The following is a 24,300-nucleotide window of genomic DNA, read 5'->3' on the forward strand; positions in this document are numbered from 1 at the left end:
GAATTAGCCGTCGACGTCTGAACAACTTTTTTTTAAAAAATCCCTAAGGCGCGCGGTCAGAATTTCAGCAAAAATCTGACTTTCTGCAATTCACTCAAAAATTGTGCCAAACTGTTGCAAACGATCCCCTGAAAGGTTTTTCGGTGGAAACAGATGGCCTTTAATATTCAGAAACAGAATTGGCCGTTGACGCCTGAACAACTTTTTTTGAAAAAAACCCTAAGCCGCGCGGTCAGAATTTCAGCAAAAATCTGGCGTTTTGGAATTCACTCAAAAATGGTGCCAAACTGTTGCAAACGATCCCCTGAAAGGTTTTTCGGTGGAAACAGATGGGCTTTTATCATCAGAAACAGAATTGGCCGTCGACGTCTGAACAACTTTTTTTGAAAAAATCCCTAAGCCGCGCGGTCACAATTTCAGCAAAAATCTGGCGTTTTGGAATTCACTCAAAAATGGTGCCAAACTGTTGCAAACGATCCCCTGAAAGGTTTTTCGGTGGAAACAGATGGGCTTTTATCATCAGAAAAAGAATTAGCCGTCGACGTCTGAACAACTTTTTTTGAAAAAATCCCTAAGCCGCGCGGTCACAATTTCAGCAAAAATCTGGCGTTTTGGAATTCACTCAAAAATGGTGCCCAACTGTTGCAAACGATCCCCTGAAAGGTTTTTCGGTGGAAACAGATGGGCTTTTTTCATCAGAAACAGAATTAGCCGTCGACGTCTGAACAACTTTTTTTGATAAAATCCCTAAGGCGCGCGGTCAGAATTTCAGCAAAAATCTGGCGTTTTGGAATTCACTCAAAAATGGTGCCAAACTGTTGCAAACGATCCCCTGAAAGGTTTTTCGGTGGAAACAGATGGGCTTTTTTCATCAGAAACAGAATTAGCCGTCGACGTCTGAACAACTTTTTTTGAAAAAATCCCTAAGCCGCGCGGTCACAATTTCAGCAAAAATCTGGCCTTTTGGAATTCACTCAAAAATGGTGCCAAACTGTTGCAAACGATCCCCTGAAAGGTTTTTCGGTGGAAACAGATGGGCTTTTTTCATCAGAAACAGAATTAGCCGTCGACGTCTGAACAACTTTTTTTGAAAAAATCCCTAAGGCGCGCGGTCAGAATTTCAGCAAAAATCTGACTTTCTGCAATTCACTCAAAAATGGTGCCAAACTGTTGCAAACTATCCCCTGAAAGGTTTTTCGGTGGAAACAGATCGCCTTTTATCATCAGAAACAGAATTGGCCGTCGACGTCTGAACAATTTTTTTTGAAAAAATCCCTAAGCCGCGCGGTCAGAATTTCAGCAAAAATCTGACTTTCTGCAATTCACTCAAAAATGGTCCCAAACTGTTGCAAACGATCCCCAAAAAGGTTTTTCGGTGGAAACAGATGGCTTTTTATCATGAGAAATAGAATTAGCCGTCGACGTCTGAACAACTTTTTTTGAAAAAATCCCCAAGCCGCGCGGTCAGAATTTCAGCAAAAATCTGGCGTTTTGGAATTCACTCAAAAATGGTGCCAAACTGTTGCAAACGATCCCCTGAAAGGTTTTTTGGTGGAAACAGATGGGCTTTTATCATCAGAAACAGAATTAGCCGTCGACGTCTGAACAACTTTTTTTGAAAACATCCCTAAGCCGCGCGGTCACAATTTCAGCAAAAATCTGGCGTTTTGGAATTCACTCAAAAATGGTGCCAAACTGTTGCAAACGATCCCCTGAAAGGTTTTTCGGTGGAAACAGATGGCCTTTAATCATCAGAAACAGAATTGGCCGTTGACGTCTGAACAACTTTTTTTGAAAAAATCCCTAAGCCGCGCGGTCACAATTTCAGCAAAAATCTGGCGTTTTGGAATTCACTCAAAAATGGTGCCAAACTGTTGCAAACGATCCCCTGAAAGGTTTTTCGGTGGAAACAGATGGGCTTTTATCATCAGAAACAGAATTGGCCGTCGACGTCGGAACAACTTTTTTTGAAAAAATCCCTAAGCCGCGCGGTCACATTTTCAGCAAAAATCTGGCCTTTTGGAATTCACTCAAAAATGGTGCCAAACTGTTGCAAACGATCCCCTGAAAGGTTTTTCGGTGGAAACAGATGGGCTTTTTTCATCAGAAACAGAATTAGCCGTCGACGTCTGAACAACTTTTTTTGATAAAATCCCTAAGCCGCTCGGTCAGAATTTCAGCAAAAATCTGGCGTTTTGGAATTCACTCAAAAATGGTGCCAAACTGTTGCAAACGATCCCCTGAAAGGTTTTTCGGTGGAAACAGATGGGCTTTTATCATCAGAAACAGAATTAGCCGTCGACGTCTGAACAACTTTTTTTGAAAAAATCCCTAAGCCGCGCGGTCACAATTTCAGCAAAAATCTGGCCTTTTGGAATTCACTCAAAAATGGTGCCAAACTGTTGCAAACGATCCCCTGAAAGGTTTTTCGGTGGAAACAGATGGGCTTTTTTCATCAGAAACAGAATTAGCCGTCGACGTCTGAACAACTTTTTTTGAAAAAATCCCTAAGGCGCGCGGTCAGAATTTCAGCAAAAATCTGACTTTCTGCAATTCACTCAAAAATGGTGCCAAACTGTTGCAAACTATCCCCTGAAAGGTTTTTCGGTGGAAACAGATCGCCTTTTATCATCAGAAACAGAATTGGCCGTCGACGTATGAACAATTTTTTTTGAAAAAATCCCTAAGCCGCGCGGTCAGAATTTCAGCAAAAATCTGACTTTCTGCAATTCACTCAAAAATGGTCCCAAACTGTTGCAAACGATCCCCAAAAAGGTTTTTCGGTGGAAACAGATGGCTTTTTATCATGAGAAATAGAATTAGCCGTCGACGTCTGAACAACTTTTTTTGAAAAAATCCCTAAGCCGCGCGGTCAGAATTTCAGCAAAAATCTGGCGTTTTGGAATTCACTCAAAAATGGTGCCAAACTGTTGCAAACGATCCCCTGAAAGGTTTTTTGGTGGAAACAGATGGGCTTTTATCATCAGAAACAGAATTAGCCGTCGACGTCTGAACAACTTTTTTTGAAAAAATCCCTAAGCCGCGCGGTCACAATTTCAGCAAAAATCTGGCCTTTTGGAATTCACTGAAAAATGGTGCCAAACTGTTACAAACGATCCCCTGAAAGGTTTTTCGGTGGAAACAGATGGCCTTTAATCATCAGAAACAGAATTGGCCGTTGACGTCTGAACCACCTTTTTTGAAAAAATCCCTAAGCCGCGCGGTCACAATTTCAGCAAAAATCTGGCGTTTTGGAATTCACTCAAAAATGGTGCCAAACTGTTGCAAACGATCCCCTGAAAGGTTTTTCGGTGGAAACAGATGGGCTTTTATCATCAGAAAAAGAATTAGCCGTCGACGTCTGAACAACTTTTTTTGAAAAAATCCCTAAGCCGCGCGGTCACAATTTCAGCAAAAATCTGGCCTTTTGGAATTCACTCAAAAATGGTGCCAAACTGTTGCAAACAATCCCCTGAAAGGTTTTTCGGTGGAAACAGATGGGCTTTTTTCATCAGAAACAGAATTAGCCGTCGACGTCTGAACAACTTTTTTTGATAAAATCCCTAAGCCGCTCGGTCAGAATTTCAGCAAAAATCTGGCGTTTTGGAATTCACTCAAAAATGGTGCCAAACTGTTGCAAACGATCCCCTGAAAGGTTTTTCGGTGGAAACAGATGGGCTTTTATCATCAGAAACAGAATTAGCCGTCGACGTCTGAACAACTTTTTTTGAAAAAATCCCTAAGCCGCGCGGTCACAATTTCAGCAAAAATCTGGCCTTTTGGAATTCACTCAAAAATGGTGCCAAACTGTTGCAAACGATCCCCTGAAAGGTTTTTCGGTGGAAACAGATGGGCTTTTTTCATCAGAAACAGAATTAGCCGTCGACGTCTGAACAACTTTTTTTGAAAAAATCCCTAAGGCGCGCGGTCAGAATTTCAGCAAAAATCTGACTTTCTGCAATTCACTCAAAAATGGTGCCAAACTGTTGCAAACTATCCCCTGAAAGGTTTTTCGGTGGAAACAGATCGCCTTTTATCATCAGAAACAGAATTGGCCGTCGACGTATGAACAATTTTTTTTGAAAAAATCCCTAAGCCGCGCGGTCAGAATTTCAGCAAAAATCTGACTTTCTGCAATTCACTCAAAAATGGTCCCAAACTGTTGCAAACGATCCCCAAAAAGGTTTTTCGGTGGAAACAGATGGCTTTTTATCATGAGAAATAGAATTAGCCGTCGACGTCTGAACAACTTTTTTTGAAAAAATCCCTAAGCCGCGCGGTCAGAATTTCAGCAAAAATCTGGCGTTTTGGAATTCACTCAAAAATGGTGCCAAACTGTTGCAAACGATCCCCTGAAAGGTTTTTTGGTGGAAACAGATGGGCTTTTATCATCAGAAACAGAATTAGCCGTCGACGTCTGAACAACTTTTTTTGAAAAAATCCCTAAGCCGCGCGGTCACAATTTCAGCAAAAATCTGGCCTTTTGGAATTCACTGAAAAATGGTGCCAAACTGTTACAAACGATCCCCTGAAAGGTTTTTCGGTGGAAACAGATGGCCTTTAATCATCAGAAACAGAATTGGCCGTTGACGTCTGAACCACCTTTTTTGAAAAAATCCCTAAGCCGCGCGGTCACAATTTCAGCAAAAATCTGGCGTTTTGGAATTCACTCAAAAATGGTGCCAAACTGTTGCAAACGATCCCCTGAAAGGTTTTTCGGTGGAAACAGATGGGCTTTTATCATCAGAAAAAGAATTAGCCGTCGACGTCTGAACAACTTTTTTTGAAAAAATCCCTAAGCCGCGCGGTCACAATTTCAGCAAAAATCTGGCCTTTTGGAATTCACTCAAAAATGGTGCCAAACTGTTGCAAACAATCCCCTGAAAGGTTTTTCGGTGGAAACAGATGGGCTTTTTTCATCAGAAACAGAATTAGCCGTCGACGTCTGAACAACTTTTTTTGATAAAATCCCTAAGCCGCTCGGTCAGAATTTCAGCAAAAATCTGGCGTTTTGGAATTCACTCAAAAATGGTGCCAAACTGTTGCAAACGATCCCCTGAAAGGTTTTTCGGTGGAAACAGATGGGCTTTTATCATCAGAAACAGAATTAGCCGTCGACGTATGAACAACTTTTTTTGAAAAAATCCCTAAGCCGCGCGGTCAGAATTTCAGCAAAAATCTGACTTTCTGCAATTCACTCAAAAATTGTGCCAAACTGTTGCAAACGATCCCCTGAAAGGTTTTTCGGTGGAAACAGATGGCCTTTAATCATCAGAAACAGAATTGGCCGTCGACGTCTGAACAACGTTTTTTGAAAAAATCCCTAAGCCGCGCGGTCACAATTTCAGCAAAAATCTGGCGTTTTGGAATTCACTCAAAAATGGTGCCAAACTGTTGCAAACGATCCCCTGAAAGGTTTTTCGGTGGAAACAGATGGGCTTTTATCATCAGAAACAGAATTTGCCGTCGAGGTCTGAACAACTTTTTTTGAAAAAATCCCTAAGGCGCGCGGTCAGAATTTCAGCAAAAATCTGACTTTCTGCAATTCACTTAAAAATGGTGCCAAACTGTTGCAAACGATCCCCTAAAAGGTTTTTCGGTGGAAACAGATGGGCTTTTATCATCAGAAACAGAATTAGCCGTCGACGTCTGAACAACTTTTTTTGAAAAAATCCCTAAGGCGCGCGGTCAGAATTTCAGCAAAAATCTGACTTTCTGCAATTCACTCAAAAATGGTGCCAAACTGTTGCAAACGATCCCCTGAAAGGTTTTTCGGTGGAAACAGATGGGCTTTTATCATCAGAAACAGAATTAGCCGTCGACGTCTGAACAACTTTTTTTAAAAAAATCCCTAAGGCGCGCGGTCAGAATTTCAGCAAAAATCTGACTTTCTGCAATTCACTCAAAAATTGTGCCAAACTGTTGCAAACGATCCCCTGAAAGGTTTTTCGGTGGAAACAGATGGCCTTTAATCATCAGAAACAGAATTGGCCGTTGACGCCTGAACAACTTTTTTTGAAAAAAACCCTAAGCCGCGCGGTCAGAATTTCAGCAAAAATATGGCGTTTTGGAATTCACTCAAAAATGGTGCCAAACTGTTGCAAACGATCCCCTGAAAGGTTTTTCGGTGGAAACAGATGGGCTTTTATCATCAGAAACAGAATTGGCCGTCGACGTCTGAACAACTTTTTTTGAAAAAATCCCTAAGCCGCGCGGTCACAATTTCAGCAAAAATCTGGCGTTTTGGAATTCACTCAAAAATGGTGCCAAACTGTTGCAAACGATCCCCTGAAAGGTTTTTCGGTGGAAACAGATGGGCTTTTATCATCAGAAAAAGAATTAGCCGTCGACGTCTGAACAACTTTTTTTGAAAAAATCCCTAAGCCGCGCGGTCACAATTTCAGCAAAAATCTGGCGTTTTGGAATTCACTCAAAAATGGTGCCCAACTGTTGCAAACGATCCCCTGAAAGGTTTTTCGGTGGAAACAGATGGGCTTTTATCATCAGAAACAGAATTAGCCGTCGACGTCTGAACAACTTTTTTTGAAAAAATCCCTAAGCCGCGCGGTCACAATTTCAGCAAAAATCTGGCCTTTTGGAATTCACTCAAAAATGGTGCCAAACTGTTGCAAACAATCCCCTGAAAGGTTTTTCGGTGGAAACAGATGGGCTTTTTTCATCAGAAACAGAATTAGCCGTCGACGTCTGAACAACTTTTTTTGAAAAAATCCCTAAGGCGCGCGGTCAGAATTTCAGCAAAAATCTGACTTTCTGCAATTCACTCAAAAATGGTGCCAAACTGTTGCAAACTATCCCCTGAAAGGTTTTTCGGTGGAAACAGATCGCCTTTTATCATCAGAAACAGAATTAGCCGTCGACGTCTGAACAATTTTTTTTGAAAAAATCCCTAAGCCGCGCGGTCAGAATTTCAGCAAAAATCTGACTTTCTGCAATTCACTCAAAAATGGTCCCAAACTGTTGCAAACGATCCCCAAAAAGGTTTTTCGGTGGAAACAGATGGCTTTTTATCATGAGAAATAGAATTAGCCGTCGACGTCTGAACAACTTTTTTTGAAAAAATCCCCAAGCCGCGCGGTCAGAATTTCAGCAAAAATCTGGCGTTTTGGAATTCACTCAAAAATGGTGCCAAACTGTTGCAAACGATCCCCTGAAAGGTTTTTGGGTGGAAACAGATGGGCTTTTATCATCAGAAACAGAATTAGCCGTCGACGTCTGAACAACTTTTTTTGAAAAAATCCCTAAGCCACGCGGTCACAATTTCAGCAAAAATCTGGCGTTTTGGAATTCACTCAAAAATGGTGCCAAACTGTTACAAACGATCCCCTGAAAGGTTTTTCGGTGGAAACAGATGGCCTTTAATCATCAGAAACAGAATTGGCTGTTGACGTCTGAACAACTTTTTTTGAAAAAATCCCTAAGCCGCGCGGTCACAATTTCAGCAAAAATCTGGCGTTTTGGAATTCACTCAAAAATGGTGCCAAACTGTTGCAAACGATCCCCTGAAAGGTTTTTCGGTGGAAACAGATGGGCTTTTATCATCAGAAACAGAATTAGCCGTCGACGTCTGAACAACTTTTTTTGAAAAAATCCCTAAGCCGCGCGGTCAGAATTTCAGCAAAAATCTGACTTTCTGCAATTCACTCAAAAATTGTGCCAAACTGTTGCAAACGATCCCCTGAAAGGTTTTTCGGTGGAAACAGATGGCCTTTAATCATCAGAAACAGAATTGGCTGTCGACGTCTGAACAACTTTTTTTGAAGAAATCCCTAAGCCGCGCGGTCACAATTTCAGCAAAAATCTGGCCTTTTGGAATTCACTCAAAAATGGTGCCAAACTGTTGCAAACGATCCCCTGAAAGGTTTTTCGGTGGAAACAGATGGGCTTTTTTCATCAGAAACAGAATTAGCCGTCGACGTCTGAACAACTTTTTTTGATAAAATCCCTAAGCCGCTCGGTCAGAATTTCAGCAAAAATCTGGCGTTTTGGAATTCACTCAAAAATGGTGCCAAACTGTTGCAAACGATCCCCTGAAAGGTTTTTCGGTGGAAACAGATGGGCTTTTATCATCAGAAACAGAATTAGCCGTCGACGTCTGAACAACTTTTTTTGAAAAAATCCCTAAGCCGCGCGGTCAGAATTTCAGCAAAAATCTGACTTTCTGCAATTCACTCAAAAATTGTGCCAAACTGTTGCAAACGATCCCCTGAAAGGTTTTTCGGTGGAAACAGATGGCCTTTAATCATCAGAAACAGAATTGGCCGTCGACGTCTGAACAACTTTTTTTGAAAAAATCCCTAAGCCGCGCGGTCACAATTTCAGCAAAAATCTGGCGTTTTGGAATTCACTCAAAAATGGTGCCAAACTGTTGCAAACGATCCCCTGAAAGGTTTTTCGGTGGAAACAGATGGGCTTTTATCATCAGAAACAGAATTTGCCGTCAACGTCTGAACAACTTTTTTTGAAAAAATCCCTAAGCCGCGCGGTCACAATTTCAGCAAAAATCTGGCCGTTTGGAATTCACTCAAAAATGGTGCCAAACTGTTGCAAACGATCCCCTGAAAGGTTTTTCGGTGGAAACAGATGGGCTTTTTTCATCAGAAACAGAATTAGCCGTCGACGTCTGAACAACTTTTTTTGATAAAATCCCTAAGGCGCGCGGTCAGAATTTCAGCAAAAATATGGCGTTTTGGAATTCACTCAAAAATGGTGCCAAACTGTTGCAAACTATCCCCTGAAAGGTTTTTCGGTGGAAACAGATCGCCTTTTATCATCAGAAACAGAATTGGCCGTCGACGTCTGAACAATTTTTTTTGAAAAAATCCCTAAGCCGCGCGGTCAGAATTTCAGAAAAAATCTGACTTTCTGCAATTCACTCAAAAATGGTCCCAAACTGTTGCAAACGATCCCCAAAAAGGTTTTTCGGTGGAAACAGATGGGCTTTTATCATCAGAAACAGAATTAGCCGTCGACGTCTGAACAACTTTTTTTTGAAAAAATCCCTAAGGCGCGCGGTCAGAATTTCAGCAAAAATCTGACTTTCTGCAATTCACTCAAAAATGGTGCCAAACTGTTGCAAACGATCCCCTGAAAAGTTGTTCGGTGGAAACAGATGGGCTTTTATCATCAGAAACAGAATTAGCCGTCGACGTCTGAACAACTTTTTTTGAAAAAATCCCTAAGCCGCGCGGTCAGAATTTCAGCAAAAATCTGACTTTCTGCAATTCACTCAAAAATTGTGCCAAACTGTTGCAAACGATCCCCTGAAAGGTTTTTCGGTGGAAACAGATGGCCTTTAATCATCAGAAACAGAATTGGCCGTCGACGTCTGAACAACTTTTTTTGAAAAAATCCCTAAGCCGCGCGGTCACAATTTCAGCAAAAATCTGGCGTTTTGGAATTCACTCAAAAATGGTGCCAAACTGTTGCAAACGATCCCCTGAAAGGTTTTTCGGTGGAAACAGATGGGCTTTTATCATCAGAAACAGAATTTGCCGTCGACGTCTGAACAACTTTTTTTGAAAAAATCCCTAAGCCGCGCGGTCACAATTTCAGCAAAAATCTGGCCTTTTGGAATTCACTCAAAAATGGTGCCAAACTGTTGCAAACGATCCCCTGAAAGGTTTTTCGGTGGAAACAGATGGGCTTTTTTCATCAGAAACAGAATTAGCCGTCGACGTCTGAACAACTTTTTTTGATAAAATCCCTAAGGCGCGCGGTCAGAATTTCAGCAAAAATATGGCGTTTTGGAATTCACTCAAAAATGGTGCCAAACTGTTGCAAACGATCCCCTGAAAGGTTTTTCGGTGGAAACAGATCGCCTTTTATCATCAGAAACAGAATTGGCCGTCAACGTCTGAACAATTTTTTTTGAAAAAATCCCTAAGCCGCGCGGTCAGAATTTCAGAAAAAATCTGACTTTCTGCAATTCACTCAAAAATGGTCCCAAACTGTTGCAAACGATCCCCAAAAAGGTTTTTCGGTGGAAACAGATGGGCTTTTATCATCAGAAACAGAATTAGCCGTCGACGTCTGAACAACGTTTTTTGAAAAAATCCCTAAGGCGCGCGGTCAGAATTTCAGCAAAAATCTGACTTTCTGCAATTCACTCAAAAATGGTGCCAAACTGTTGCAAACGATCCCCTGAAAGGTTTTTCGGTGGAAACAGATGGGCTTTTATCATTAGAAACAGAATTAGCCGTCGACGTCTGAACAACTTTTCTTTAAAAAATCCCTAAGGCGCGCGGTCAGAATTTCAGCAAAAATCTGACTTTCTGCAATTCACTCAAAAATGGTGCCCAACTGTTGCAAACGATCCCCTGAAAGGTTTTTCGGTGGAAACAGATGGGCTTTTATCATCAGAAACAGAATTAGCCGTCGACGTCTGAACAACTTTTTTTGATAAAATCCCTAAGGCGCGCGGTCAGAATTTCAGCAAAAATCTGACTTTCTGCAATTCACTTAAAAATGGTGCCAAACTGTTGCAAACGATCCCCTAAAAGGTTTTTCGGTGGAAACAGATGGGCTTTTATCATCAGAAACAGAATTAGCCGTCGACGTCTGAACAACTTTTTTTGAAAAAATCCCTAAGGCGCGCGGTCAGAATTTCAGCAAAAATCTGACTTTCTGCAATTCACTCAAAAATGGTGCGAAACTGTTGCAAACGATCCCCTGAAAGGTTTTTCGGTGGAAACAGATGGGCTTTTATCATCAGAAACAGAATTGGCCGTCGACGTCTGAACAACTTTTTTTGAAAAAATCCCTAAGCCGCGCGGTCACAATTTCAGCAAAAATCTGGCGTTTTGGAATTCACTCAAAAATGGTGCCAAACTGTTGCAAACGATCCCCTGAAAGGTTTTTCGGTGGAAACAGATGGGCTTTTATCATCAGAAAAAGAATTAGCCGTCGACGTCTGAACAACTTTTTTTGAAAAAATCCCTAAGCTGCGCGGTCACAATTTCAGCAAAAATCTGGCGTTTTGGAATTCACTCAAAAATGGTGCCCAACTGTTGCAAACGATCCCCTGAAAGGTTTTTCGGTGGAAACAGATGGGCGTTTATCATCAGAAACAGAATTAGCCGTCGACGTCTGAACAACTTTTTTTGAAAAAATCCCTAAGGCGCGCGGTCAGAATTTCAGTAAAAATCTGGCGTTTTGGAATTCACTCAAAAATGGTGCCAAACTGTTGCAAACTATCCCCTGAAAGGTTTTTCGGTGGAATCAGATCGCCTTTTATCATCAGAAACAGAATTGGCCGTCGACGTCTGAACAATTTTTTTTGAAAAAATCCCTAAGCCGCGCGGTCAGAATTTCAGCAAAAATCTGACTTTCTGCAATTCACTCAAAAATGGTCCCAAACTGTTGCAAACGATCCCCAAAAAGGTTTTTCGGTGGAAACAGATGGCTTTTTATCATGAGAAATAGAATTAGCCGTCGACGTCTGAACAACTTTTTTTGAAAAAATCCCCAAGCCGCGCGGTCAGAATTTCAGCAAAAATCTGGCGTTTTGGAATTCACTCAAAAATGGTGCCAAACTGTTGCAAACGATCCCCTGAAAGGTTTTTCGGTGGAAACAGATGGGCTTTTATCATCAGAAACAGAATTAGCCGTCGACGTCTGAACAACTTTTTTTAAAAAAATCCCTAAGGCGCGCGGTCAGAATTTCAGCAAAAATCTGACTTTCTGGAATTCACTCAAAAATTGTGCCAAACTGTTGCAAACGATCCCCTGAAAGGTTTTTCGGTGGAAACAGATGGCCTTTAATATTCAGAAACAGAATTGGCCGTTGACGCCTGAACAACTTTTTTTGAAAAAAACCCTAAGCCGCGCGGTCAGAATTTCAGCAAAAATATGGCGTTTTGGAATTCACTCAAAAATGGTGCCAAACTGTTGCAAACGATCCCCTGAAAGGTTTGTCGGTGGAAACAGATGGGCTTTTATCATCAGAAACAGAATTGGCCGTCGACGTCTGAACAACTTTTTTTGAAAAAATCCCTAAGCCGCGCGGTCACAATTTCAGCAAAAATCTGGCGTTTTGGAATTCACTCAAAAATGGTGCCAAACTGTTGCAAACGATCCCCTGAAAGGTTTTTCGGTGGAAACAGATGGGCTTTTATCATCAGAAAAAGAATTAGCCGTCGACGTCTGAACAACTTTTTTTGAAAAAATCCCTAAGCCGCGCGGTCACAATTTCAGCAAAAATCTGGCGTTTTGGAATTCACTCAAAAATGGTGCCCAACTGTTGCAAACGATCCCCTGAAAGGTTTTTCGGTGGAAACAGATGGGCGTTTATCATCAGAAACAGAATTAGCCGTCGACGTCTGAACAACTTTTTTTGATAAAATCCCTAAGGCGCGCGGTCAGAATTTCAGCAAAAATCTGACTTTCTGCAATTCACTTAAAAATGGTGCCAAACTGTTGCAAACGATCCCCTGAAAGGTTTTTCGGTGGAAACAGATGGGCTTTTATCATCAGAAACAGAATTAGCCGTCGACGTCTGAACAACTTTTTTTGAAAAAATCCCTAAGGCGCGCGGTCAGAATTTCAGCAAAAATCTGACTTTCTGCAATTCACTCAAAAATGGTGCCAAACTGTTGCAAACGATCCCCTGAAAGGTTTTTCGGTGGAAACAGATGGGCTTTTTTCATCAGAAACAGAATTGGCCGTCGACGTCTGAACAATTTTTTTTGAAAAAATCCCTAAGCCGCGCGGTCAGAATTTCAGCAAAAATCTGACTTTCTGCAATTCACTCAAAAATGGTCCCAAACTGTTGCAAACGATCCCCAAAAAGGTTTTTCGGTGGAAACAGATGGCTTTTTATCATGAGAAATAGAATTAGCCGTCGACGTCTGAACAACTTTTTTTGAAAAAATCCCTAAGCCGCGCGGTCACAATTTCAGCAAAAATCTGGCGTTTTGGAATTCACTCAAAAATGGTGCCAAACTGTTACAAACGATCCCCTGAAAGGTTTTTCGGTGGAAACAGATGGCCTTTAATCATCAGAAACAGAATTGGCCGTTGACGTCTGAACAACTTTTTTTGAAAAAATCCCTAAGCCGCGCGGTCACAATTTCAGCAAAAATCTGGCGTTTTGGAATTCACTCAAAAATGGTGCCAAACTGTTGCAAACGATCCCCTGAAAGGTTTTTCGGTGGAAACAGATGGGCTTTTATCATCAGAAACAGAATTAGCCGTCGACGTCTGAACAACTTTTTTTGATAAAATCCCTAAGCCGCGCGGTCAGAATTTCAGCAAAAATCTGACTTTCTGCAATTCACTCAAAAATTGTGCCAAACTGTTGCAAACGATCCCCTGAAAGGTTTTTCGGTGGAAACAGATGGCCTTTAATCATCAGAAACAGAATTGGCCGTCGACGTCTGAACAACTTTTTTTGAAAAAATCCCTAAGCCGCGCGGTCACAATTTCAGCAAAAATCTGGCCTTTTGGAATTCACTCAAAAATGGTGCCAAACTGTTGCAAACGATCCCCTGAAAGGTTTTTCGGTGGAAACAGATGGGCTTTTTTCATCAGAAACAGAATTAGCCATCGACGTCTGAACAACTTTTTTTGAAAAAATCCCTAAGGCGCGCGGTAACAATTTCAGCAAAAATCTGGCGTTTTGGAATTCACTCAAAAATGGTGCCAAACTGTTGCAAACGATCCCCTGAAAGGTTTTTCGGTGGAAACAGATGGGCTTTTATCATCAGAAACAGAATTAGCCGTCGACGTCTGAACAACTTTTTTTGAAGAAATCCCTAAGCCGCGCGGTCACAATTTCAGCAAAAATCTGGCGTTTTGGAATTCACTCAAAAATGGTGCCAAACTGTTACAAACGATCCCCTGAAAGGTTTTTCGGTGGAAACAGATGGCCTTTAATCATCAGAAACAGAATTGGCTGTTGACGTCTGAACAACTTTTTTTGAAAAAATCCCTAAGCCGCGCGGTCACAATTTCAGCAAAAATCTGGCGTTTTGGAATTCACTCAAAAATGGTGCCAAACTGTTGCAAACGATCCCCTGAAAGGTTTTTCGGTGGAAACAGATGGGCTTTTATCATCAGAAACAGAATTAGCCGTCGACGTCTGAACAACTTTTTTTGAAAAAATCCCTAAGCCGCGCGGTCAGAATTTCAGCAAAAATCTGACTTTCTGCAATTCACTCAAAAATGGTCCCAAACTGTTGCAAACGATCCCCAAAAAGGTTTTTCGGTGGAAACAGATGGCTTTTTATCATGAGAAATAGAATTAGCCGTCGACGTCTGAACAACTTTTTTTGAAAAAATCCCTAAGCCGCGCGGTCAGAATTTCAGCAAAAATCTGGCGTTTTGGAATTCACTCAAAAATGGTGCCAAACTGTTGCAAACGATCCCCTGAAAGGTTTTTTGGTGGAAACAGATGGGCTTTTATCATCAGAAACAGAATTAGCCGTCGACGTCTGAACAACTTTTTCTGAAAAAATCCCTAAGCCGCGCGGTCACAATTTCAGCAAAAATCTGGCGTTTTGGAATTCACTCAAAATTGGTGCCAAACTGTTGCAAACGATCCCCTGAAAGGTTTTTCGGTGGAAACAGATGGCCTTTAATCATCAGAAACAGAATTGGCCGTTGACGTCTGAACCACCTTTTTTGAAAAAATCCCTAAGCCGCGCGGTCACAATTTCAGCAAAAATCTGGCGTTTTGGAATTCACTCAAAAATGGTGCCAAACTGTTGCAAACGATCCCCTGAAAGGTTTTTCGGTGGAAACAGATGGGCTTTTATCATCAGAAACAGAATTAGCCGTCGACGTCTGAACAACTTTTTTTGAAAAAATCCCTAAGCCGCGCGGTCACAATTTCAGCAAAAATCTGGCCTTTTGGAATTCACTCAAAAATGGTGCCAAACTGTTGCAAACAATCCCCTGAAAGGTTTTTCGGTGGAAACAGATGGGCTTTTTTCATCAGAAACAGAATTAGCCGTCGACGTCTGAACAACTTTTTTTGATAAAATCCCTAAGCCGCTCGGTCAGAATTTCAGCAAAAATCTGGCGTTTTGGAATTCACTCAAAAATGGTGCCAAACTGTTGCAAACGATCCCCTGAAAGGTTTTTCGGTGGAAACAGATGGGCTTTTATCATCAGAAACAGAATTAGCCGTCGACGTATGAACAACTTTTTTTGAAAAAATCCCTAAGCCGCGCGGTCAGAATTTCAGCAAAAATCTGACTTTCTGCAATTCACTCAAAAATTGTGCCAAACTGTTGCAAACGATCCCCTGAAAGGTTTTTCGGTGGAAACAGATGGCCTTTAATCATCAGAAACAGAATTGGCCGTCGACGTCTGAACAACGTTTTTTGAAAAAATCCCTAAGCCGCGCGGTCACAATTTCAGCAAAAATCTGGCGTTTTGGAATTCACTCAAAAATGGTGCCAAACTGTTGCAAACGATCCCCTGAAAGGTTTTTCGGTGGAAACAGATGGGCTTTTATCATCAGAAACAGAATTTGCCGTCGAGGTCTGAACAACTTTTTTTGAAAAAATCCCTAAGGCGCGCGGTCAGAATTTCAGCAAAAATCTGACTTTCTGCAATTCACTTAAAAATGGTGCCAAACTGTTGCAAACGATCCCCTAAAAGGTTTTTCGGTGGAAACAGATGGGCTTTTATCATCAGAAACAGAATTAGCCGTCGACGTCTGAACAACTTTTTTTGAAAAAATCCCTAAGGCGCGCGGTCAGAATTTCAGCAAAAATCTGACTTTCTGCAATTCACTCAAAAATGGTGCCAAACTGTTGCAAACGATCCCCTGAAAGGTTTTTCGGTGGAAACAGATGGGCTTTTATCATCAGAAACAGAATTAGCCGTCGACGTCTGAACAATTTTTTTTGAAAAAATCCCTAAGCCGCGCGGTCAGAATTTCAGCAAAAATCTGACTTTCTGCAATTCACTCAAAAATGGTCCCAAACTGTTGCAAACGATCCCCAAAAAGGTTTTTCGGTGGAAACAGATGGCTTTTTATCATGAGAAATAGAATTAGCCGTCGACGTCTGAACAACTTTTTTTGAAAAAATCCCCAAGCCGCGCGGTCAGAATTTCAGCAAAAATCTGGCGTTTTGGAATTCACTCAAAAATGGTGCCAAACTGTTGCAAACGATCCCCTGAAAGGTTTTTGGGTGGAAACAGATGGGCTTTTATCATCAGAAACAGAATTAGCCGTCGACGTCTGAACAACTTTTTTTGAAAAAATCCCTAAGCCACGCGGTCACAATTTCAGCAAAAATCTGGCGTTTTGGAATTCACTCAAAAATGGTGCCAAACTGTTACAAACGATCCCCTGAAAGGTTTTTCGGTGGAAACAGATGGCCTTTAATCATCAGAAACAGAATTGGCTGTTGACGTCTGAACAACTTTTTTTGAAAAAATCCCTAAGCCGCGCGGTCACAATTTCAGCAAAAATCTGGCGTTTTGGAATTCACTCAAAAATGGTGCCAAACTGTTGCAAACGATCCCCTGAAAGGTTTTTCGGTGGAAACAGATGGGCTTTTATCATCAGAAACAGAATTAGCCGTCGACGTCTGAACAACTTTTTTTGAAGAAATCCCTAAGCCGCGCGGTCACAATTTCAGCAAAAATCTGGCCTTTTGGAATTCACTCAAAAATGGTGCCAAACTGTTGCAAACGATCCCCTGAAAGGTTTTTCGGTGGAAACAGATGGGCTTTTATCATCAGAAACAGAATTAGCCGTCGACGTCTGAACAACTTTTTTTGAAAAAATCCCTAAGCCGCGCGGTCAGAATTTCAGCAAAAATCTGACTTTCTGCAATTCACTCAAAAATTGTGCCAAACTGTTGCAAACGATCCCCTGAAAGGTTTTTCGGTGGAAACAGATGGCCTTTAATCATCAGAAACAGAATTGGCTGTCGACGTCTGAACAACTTTTTTTGAAGAAATCCCTAAGCCGCGCGGTCACAATTTCAGCAAAAATCTGGCCTTTTGGAATTCACTCAAAAATGGTGCCAAACTGTTGCAAACGATCCCCTGAAAGGTTTTTCGGTGGAAACAGATGGGCTTTTTTCATCAGAAACAGAATTAGCCGTCGACGTCTGAACAACTTTTTTTGATAAAATCCCTAAGCCGCTCGGTCAGAATTTCAGCAAAAATCTGGCGTTTTGGAATTCACTCAAAAATGGTGCCAAACTGTTGCAAACGATCCCCTGAAAGGTTTTTCGGTGGAAACAGATGGGCTTTTATCATCAGAAACAGAATTAGCCGTCGACGTCTGAACAACTTTTTTTGAAAAAATCCCTAAGCCGCGCGGTCAGAATTTCAGCAAAAATCTGACTTTCTGCAATTCACTCAAAAATTGTGCCAAACTGTTGCAAACGATCCCCTGAAAGGTTTTTCGGTGGAAACAGATGGCCTTTAATCATCAGAAACAGAATTGGCCGTCGACGTCTGAACAACTTTTTTTGAAAAAATCCCTAAGCCGCGCGGTCACAATTTCAGCAAAAATCTGGCGTTTTGGAATTCACTCAAAAATGGTGCCAAACTGTTGCAAACGATCCCCTGAAAGGTTTTTCGGTGGAAACAGATGGGCTTTTATCATCAGAAACAGAATTTGCCGTCAACGTCTGAACAACTTTTTTTGAAAAAATCCCTAAGCCGCGCGGTCACAATTTCAGCAAAAATCTGGCCGTTTGGAATTCACTCAAAAATGGTGCCAAACTGTTGCAAACGATCCCCTGAAAGGTTTTTCGGTGGAAACAGATGGGCTTTTTTCATCAGAAACAGAATTAGCCGTCGACGTCTGAACAACTTTTTTTGATAAAATCCCTAAGGCGCGCGGTCAGAATTTCAGCAAAAATATGGCGTTTTGGAATTCACTCAAAAATGGTGCCAAACTGTTGCAAACTATCCCCTGAAAGGTTTTTCGGTGGAAACAGATCGCCTTTTATCATCAGAAACAGAATTGGCCGTCGACGTCTGAACAATTTTTTTTGAAAAAATCCCTAAGCCGCGCGGTCAGAATTTCAGAAAAAATCTGACTTTCTGCAATTCACTCAAAAATGGTCCCAAACTGTTGCAAACGATCCCCAAAAAGGTTTTTCGGTGGAAACAGATGGGCTTTTATCATCAGAAACAGAATTAGCCGTCGACGTCTGAACAACTTTTTTTTGAAAAAATCCCTAAGGCGCGCGGTCAGAATTTCAGCAAAAATCTGACTTTCTGCAATTCACTCAAAAATGGTGCCAAACTGTAGCAAACGATCCCCTGAAAAGTTGTTCGGTGGAAACAGATGGGCTTTTATCATCAGAAACAGAATTAGCCGTCGACGTCTGAACAACTTTTTTTGAAAAAATCCCTAAGCCGCGCGGTCAGAATTTCAGCAAAAATCTGACTTTCTGCAATTCACTCAAAAATTGTGCCAAACTGTTGCAAACGATCCCCTGAAAGGTTTTTCGGTGGAAACAGATGGCCTTTAATCATCAGAAACAGAATTGGCCGTCGACGTCTGAACAACTTTTTTTGAAAAAATCCCTAAGCCGCGCGGTCACAATTTCAGCAAAAATCTGGCGTTTTGGAATTCACTCAAAAATGGTGCCAAACTGTTGCAAACGATCCCCTGAAAGGTTTTTCGGTGGAAACAGATGGGCTTTTATCATCAGAAACAGAATTTGCCGTCGACGTCTGAACAACTTTTTTTGAAAAAATCCCTAAGCCGCGCGGTCACAATTTCAGCAAAAATCTGGCCTTTTGGAATTCACTCAAAAATGGTGCCAAACTGTTGCAAACGATCCCCTGAAAGGTTTTTCGGTGGAAACAGATGGGCTTTTTTCATCAGAAACAGAATTAGCCGTCGACGTCTGAACAACTTTTTTTGATAAAATCCCTAAGGCGCGCGGTCAGAATTTCAGCAAAAATATGGCGTTTTGGAATTCACTCAAAAATGGTGCCAAACTGTTGCAAACGATCCCCTGAAAGGTTTTTCGGTGGAAACAGATCGCCTTTTATCATCAGAAACAGAATTGGCCGTCAACGTCTGAACAATTTTTTTTGAAAAAATCCCTAAGCCGCGCGGTCAGAATTTCAGAAAAAATCTGACTTTCTGCAATTCACTCAAAAATGGTCCCAAACTGTTGCAAACGATCCCCAAAAAGGTTTTTCGGTGGAAACAGATGGGCTTTTATCATCAGAAACAGAATTAGCCGTCGACGTCTGAACAACGTTTTTTGAAAAAATCCCTAAGGCGCGCGGTCAGAATTTCAGCAAAAATCTGACTTTCTGCAATTCACTCAAAAATGGTGCCAAACTGTTGCAAACGATCCCCTGAAAGGTTTTTCGGTGGAAACAGATGGGCTTTTATCATTAGAAACAGAATTAGCCGTCGACGTCTGAACAACTTTTCTTTAAAAAATCCCTAAGGCGCGCGGTCAGAATTTCAGCAAAAATCTGACTTTCTGCAATTCACTCAAAAATGGTGCCCAACTGTTGCAAACGATCCCCTGAAAGGTTTTTCGGTGGAAACAGATGGGCTTTTATCATCAGAAACAGAATTAGCCGTCGACGTCTGAACAACTTTTTTTGATAAAATCCCTAAGGCGCGCGGTCAGAATTTCAGCAAAAATCTGACTTTCTGCAATTCACTTAAAAATGGTGCCAAACTGTTGCAAACGATCCCCTAAAAGGTTTTTCGGTGGAAACAGATGGGCTTTTATCATCAGAAACAGAATTAGCCGTCGACGTCTGAACAACTTTTTTTGAAAAAATCCCTAAGGCGCGCGGTCAGAATTTCAGCAAAAATCTGACTTTCTGCAATTCACTCAAAAATGGTGCGAAACTGTTGCAAACGATCCCCTGAAAGGTTTTTCGGTGGAAACAGATGGGCTTTTATCATCAGAAACAGAATTGGCCGTCGACGTCTGAACAACTTTTTTTGAAAAAATCCCTAAGCCGCGCGGTCACAATTTCAGCAAAAATCTGGCGTTTTGGAATTCACTCAAAAATGGTGCCAAACTGTTGCAAACGATCCCCTGAAAGGTTTTTCGGTGGAAACAGATGGGCTTTTATCATCAGAAAAAGAATTAGCCGTCGACGTCTGAACAACTTTTTTTGAAAAAATCCCTAAGCTGCGCGGTCACAATTTCAGCAAAAATCTGGCGTTTTGGAATTCACTCAAAAATGGTGCCCAACTGTTGCAAACGATCCCCTGAAAGGTTTTTCGGTGGAAACAGATGGGCGTTTATCATCAGAAACAGAATTAGCCGTCGACGTCTGAACAACTTTTTTTGAAAAAATCCCTAAGGCGCGCGGTCAGAATTTCAGTAAAAATCTGGCGTTTTGGAATTCACTCAAAAATGGTGCCAAACTGTTGCAAACTATCCCCTGAAAGGTTTTTCGGTGGAATCAGATCGCCTTTTATCATCAGAAACAGAATTGGCCGTCGACGTCTGAACAATTTTTTTTGAAAAAATCCCTAAGCCGCGCGGTCAGAATTTCAGCAAAAATCTGACTTTCTGCAATTCACTCAAAAATGGTCCCAAACTGTTGCAAACGATCCCCAAAAAGGTTTTTCGGTGGAAACAGATGGCTTTTTATCATGAGAAATAGAATTAGCCGTCGACGTCTGAACAACTTTTTTTGAAAAAATCCCCAAGCCGCGCGGTCAGAATTTCAGCAAAAATCTGGCGTTTTGGAATTCACTCAAAAATGGTGCCAAACTGTTGCAAACGATCCCCTGAAAGGTTTTTCGGTGGAAACAGATGGGCTTTTATCATCAGAAACAGAATTAGCCGTCGACGTCTGAACAACTTTTTTTAAAAAAATCCCTAAGGCGCGCGGTCAGAATTTCAGCAAAAATCTGACTTTCTGGAATTCACTCAAAAATTGTGCCAAACTGTTGCAAACGATCCCCTGAAAGGTTTTTCGGTGGAAACAGATGGCCTTTAATATTCAGAAACAGAATTGGCCGTTGACGCCTGAACAACTTTTTTTGAAAAAAACCCTAAGCCGCGCGGTCAGAATTTCAGCAAAAATATGGCGTTTTGGAATTCACTCAAAAATGGTGCCAAACTGTTGCAAACGATCCCCTGAAAGGTTTGTCGGTGGAAACAGATGGGCTTTTATCATCAGAAACAGAATTGGCCGTCGACGTCTGAACAACTTTTTTTGAAAAAATCCCTAAGCCGCGCGGTCACAATTTCAGCAAAAATCTGGCGTTTTGGAATTCACTCAAAAATGGTGCCAAACTGTTGCAAACGATCCCCTGAAAGGTTTTTCGGTGGAAACAGATGGGCTTTTATCATCAGAAAAAGAATTAGCCGTCGACGTCTGAACAACTTTTTTTGAAAAAATCCCTAAGCCGCGCGGTCACAATTTCAGCAAAAATCTGGCGTTTTGGAATTCACTCAAAAATGGTGCCCAACTGTTGCAAACGATCCCCTGAAAGGTTTTTCGGTGGAAACAGATGGGCGTTTATCATCAGAAACAGAATTAGCCGTCGACGTCTGAACAACTTTTTTTGATAAAATCCCTAAGGCGCGCGGTCAGAATTTCAGCAAAAATCTGACTTTCTGCAATTCACTTAAAAATGGTGCCAAACTGTTGCAAACGATCCCCTGAAAGGTTTTTCGGTGGAAACAGATGGGCTTTTATCATCAGAAACAGAATTAGCCGTCGACGTCTGAACAACTTTTTTTGAAAAAATCCCTAAGGCGCGCGGTCAGAATTTCAGCAAAAATCTGACTTTCTGCAATTCACTCAAAAATGGTGCCAAACTGTTGCAAACGATCCCCTGAAAGGTTTTTCGGTGGAAACAGATGGGCTTTTTTCATCAGAAACAGAATTGGCCGTCGACGTCTGAACAATTTTTTTTGAAAAAATCCCTAAGCCGCGCGGTCAGAATTTCAGCAAAAATCTGACTTTCTGCAATTCACTCAAAAATGGTCCCAAACTGTTGCAAACGATCCCCAAAAAGGTTTTTCGGTGGAAACAGATGGCTTTTTATCATGAGAAATAGAATTAGCCGTCGACGTCTGAACAACTTTTTTTGAAAAAATCCCTAAGCCGCGCGGTCACAATTTCAGCAAAAATCTGGCGTTTTGGAATTCACTCAAAAATGGTGCCAAACTGTTACAAACGATCCCCTGAAAGGTTTTTCGGTGGAAACAGATGGCCTTTAATCATCAGAAACAGAATTGGCCGTTGACGTCTGAACAACTTTTTTTGAAAAAATCCCTAAGCCGCGCGGTCACAATTTCAGCAAAAATCTGGCGTTTTGGAATTCACTCAAAAATGGTGCCAAACTGTTGCAAACGATCCCCTGAAAGGTTTTTCGGTGGAAACAGATGGGCTTTTATCATCAGAAACAGAATTAGCCGTCGACGTCTGAACAACTTTTTTTGATAAAATCCCTAAGCCGCGCGGTCAGAATTTCAGCAAAAATCTGACTTTCTGCAATTCACTCAAAAATTGTGCCAAACTGTTGCAAACGATCCCCTGAAAGGTTTTTCGGTGGAAACAGATGGCCTTTAATCATCAGAAACAGAATTGGCCGTCGACGTCTGAACAACTTTTTTTGAAAAAATCCCTAAGCCGCGCGGTCACAATTTCAGCAAAAATCTGGCCTTTTGGAATTCACTCAAAAATGGTGCCAAACTGTTGCAAACGATCCCCTGAAAGGTTTTTCGGTGGAAACAGATGGGCTTTTTTCATCAGAAACAGAATTAGCCATCGACGTCTGAACAACTTTTTTTGAAAAAATCCCTAAGGCGCGCGGTAACAATTTCAGCAAAAATCTGGCGTTTTGGAATTCACTCAAAAATGGTGCCAAACTGTTGCAAACGATCCCCTGAAAGGTTTTTCGGTGGAAACAGATGGGCTTTTATCATCAGAAACAGAATTAGCCGTCGACGTCTGAACAACTTTTTTTGAAGAAATCCCTAAGCCGCGCGGTCACAATTTCAGCAAAAATCTGGCGTTTTGGAATTCACTCAAAAATGGTGCCAAACTGTTACAAACGATCCCCTGAAAGGTTTTTCGGTGGAAACAGATGGCCTTTAATCATCAGAAACAGAATTGGCTGTTGACGTCTGAACAACTTTTTTTGAAAAAATCCCTAAGCCGCGCGGTCACAATTTCAGCAAAAATCTGGCGTTTTGGAATTCACTCAAAAATGGTGCCAAACTGTTGCAAACGATCCCCTGAAAGGTTTTTCGGTGGAAACAGATGGGCTTTTATCATCAGAAACAGAATTAGCCGTCGACGTCTGAACAACTTTTTTTGAAGAAATCCCTAAGCCGCGCGGTCACAATTTCAGCAAAAATCTGGCCTTTTGGAATTCACTCAAAAATGGTGCCAAACTGTTGCAAACGATCCCCTGAAAGGTTTTTCGGTGGAAACAGATGGGCTTTTATCATCAGAAACAGAATTGGCCGTCGACGTCTGAACAACTTTTTTTGAAAAAATCCCTAAGCCGCGCGGTCACAATTTCAGCAAAAATCTGACTTTCTGCAATTCACTCAAAAATGGTCCCAAACTGTTGCAAACGATCCCCTGAAAGGTTTTTCGGTGGAAACAGATGGCCTTTAATCATCAGAAACAGAATTGGCCGTCGACGTCTGAACAACTTTTTTTGAAAAAATCCCTAAGCCGCGCGGTCACAATTTCAGCAAAAATCTGGCGTTTTGGAATTCACTCAAAAATGGTGCCAAACTGTTGCAAACGATCCCCTGAAAGGTTTTTCGGTGGAAACAGATGGGCTTTTATCATCAGAAACAGAATTTGCCGTCGAGGTCTGAACAACTTTTTTTGAAAAAATCCCTAAGGCGCGCGGTCAGAATTTCAGCAAAAATCTGACTTTCTGCAATTCACTTAAAAATGGTGCCAAACTGTTGCAAACGATCCCCTAAAAGGTTTTTCGGTGGAAACAGATGGGCTTTTATCATCAGAAACAGAATTAGCCGTCGACGTCTGAACAACTTTTTTTGAAAAAATCCCTAAGGCGCGCGGTCAGAATTTCAGCAAAAATCTGACTTTCTGCAATTCACTCAAAAATGGTGCCAAACTGTTGCAAACGATCCCCTGAAAGGTTTTTCGGTGGAAACAGATGGGCTTTTATCATCAGAAACAGAATTAGCCGTCGACGTCTGAACAACTTTTTTTAAAAAAATCCCTAAGGCGCGCGGTCAGAATTTCATCAAAAATCTGACTTTCTGCAATTCACTCAAAAATGGTCCCAAACTGTTGCAAACGATCCCCTGAAAGGTTTTTCGGTGGAAACAGATGGCCTTTAATCATCAGAAACAGAATTGGCCG

At 41.5% G+C, this 24,300-nt stretch overlaps 1 protein-coding gene across 2 annotated transcripts in view; it reads left to right on the forward strand.

The window, feature by feature from the left end:
* Positions 1 to 24,300, forward strand: part of LOC310662349 (cyclic nucleotide-binding domain-containing protein 2-like) — a 622,152-nt gene that overhangs the window by 346,562 nt on the left and 251,290 nt on the right. The gene's annotated exons all lie outside the window — the stretch shown is intronic.

The sequence above is a fragment of the Podarcis tiliguerta genome, assembly GCF_965153285.1.
Source record: "Podarcis tiliguerta genome assembly, chromosome: 1".
NCBI classification, from domain to species: domain Eukaryota; kingdom Metazoa; phylum Chordata; class Lepidosauria; order Squamata; family Lacertidae; genus Podarcis; species Podarcis tiliguerta.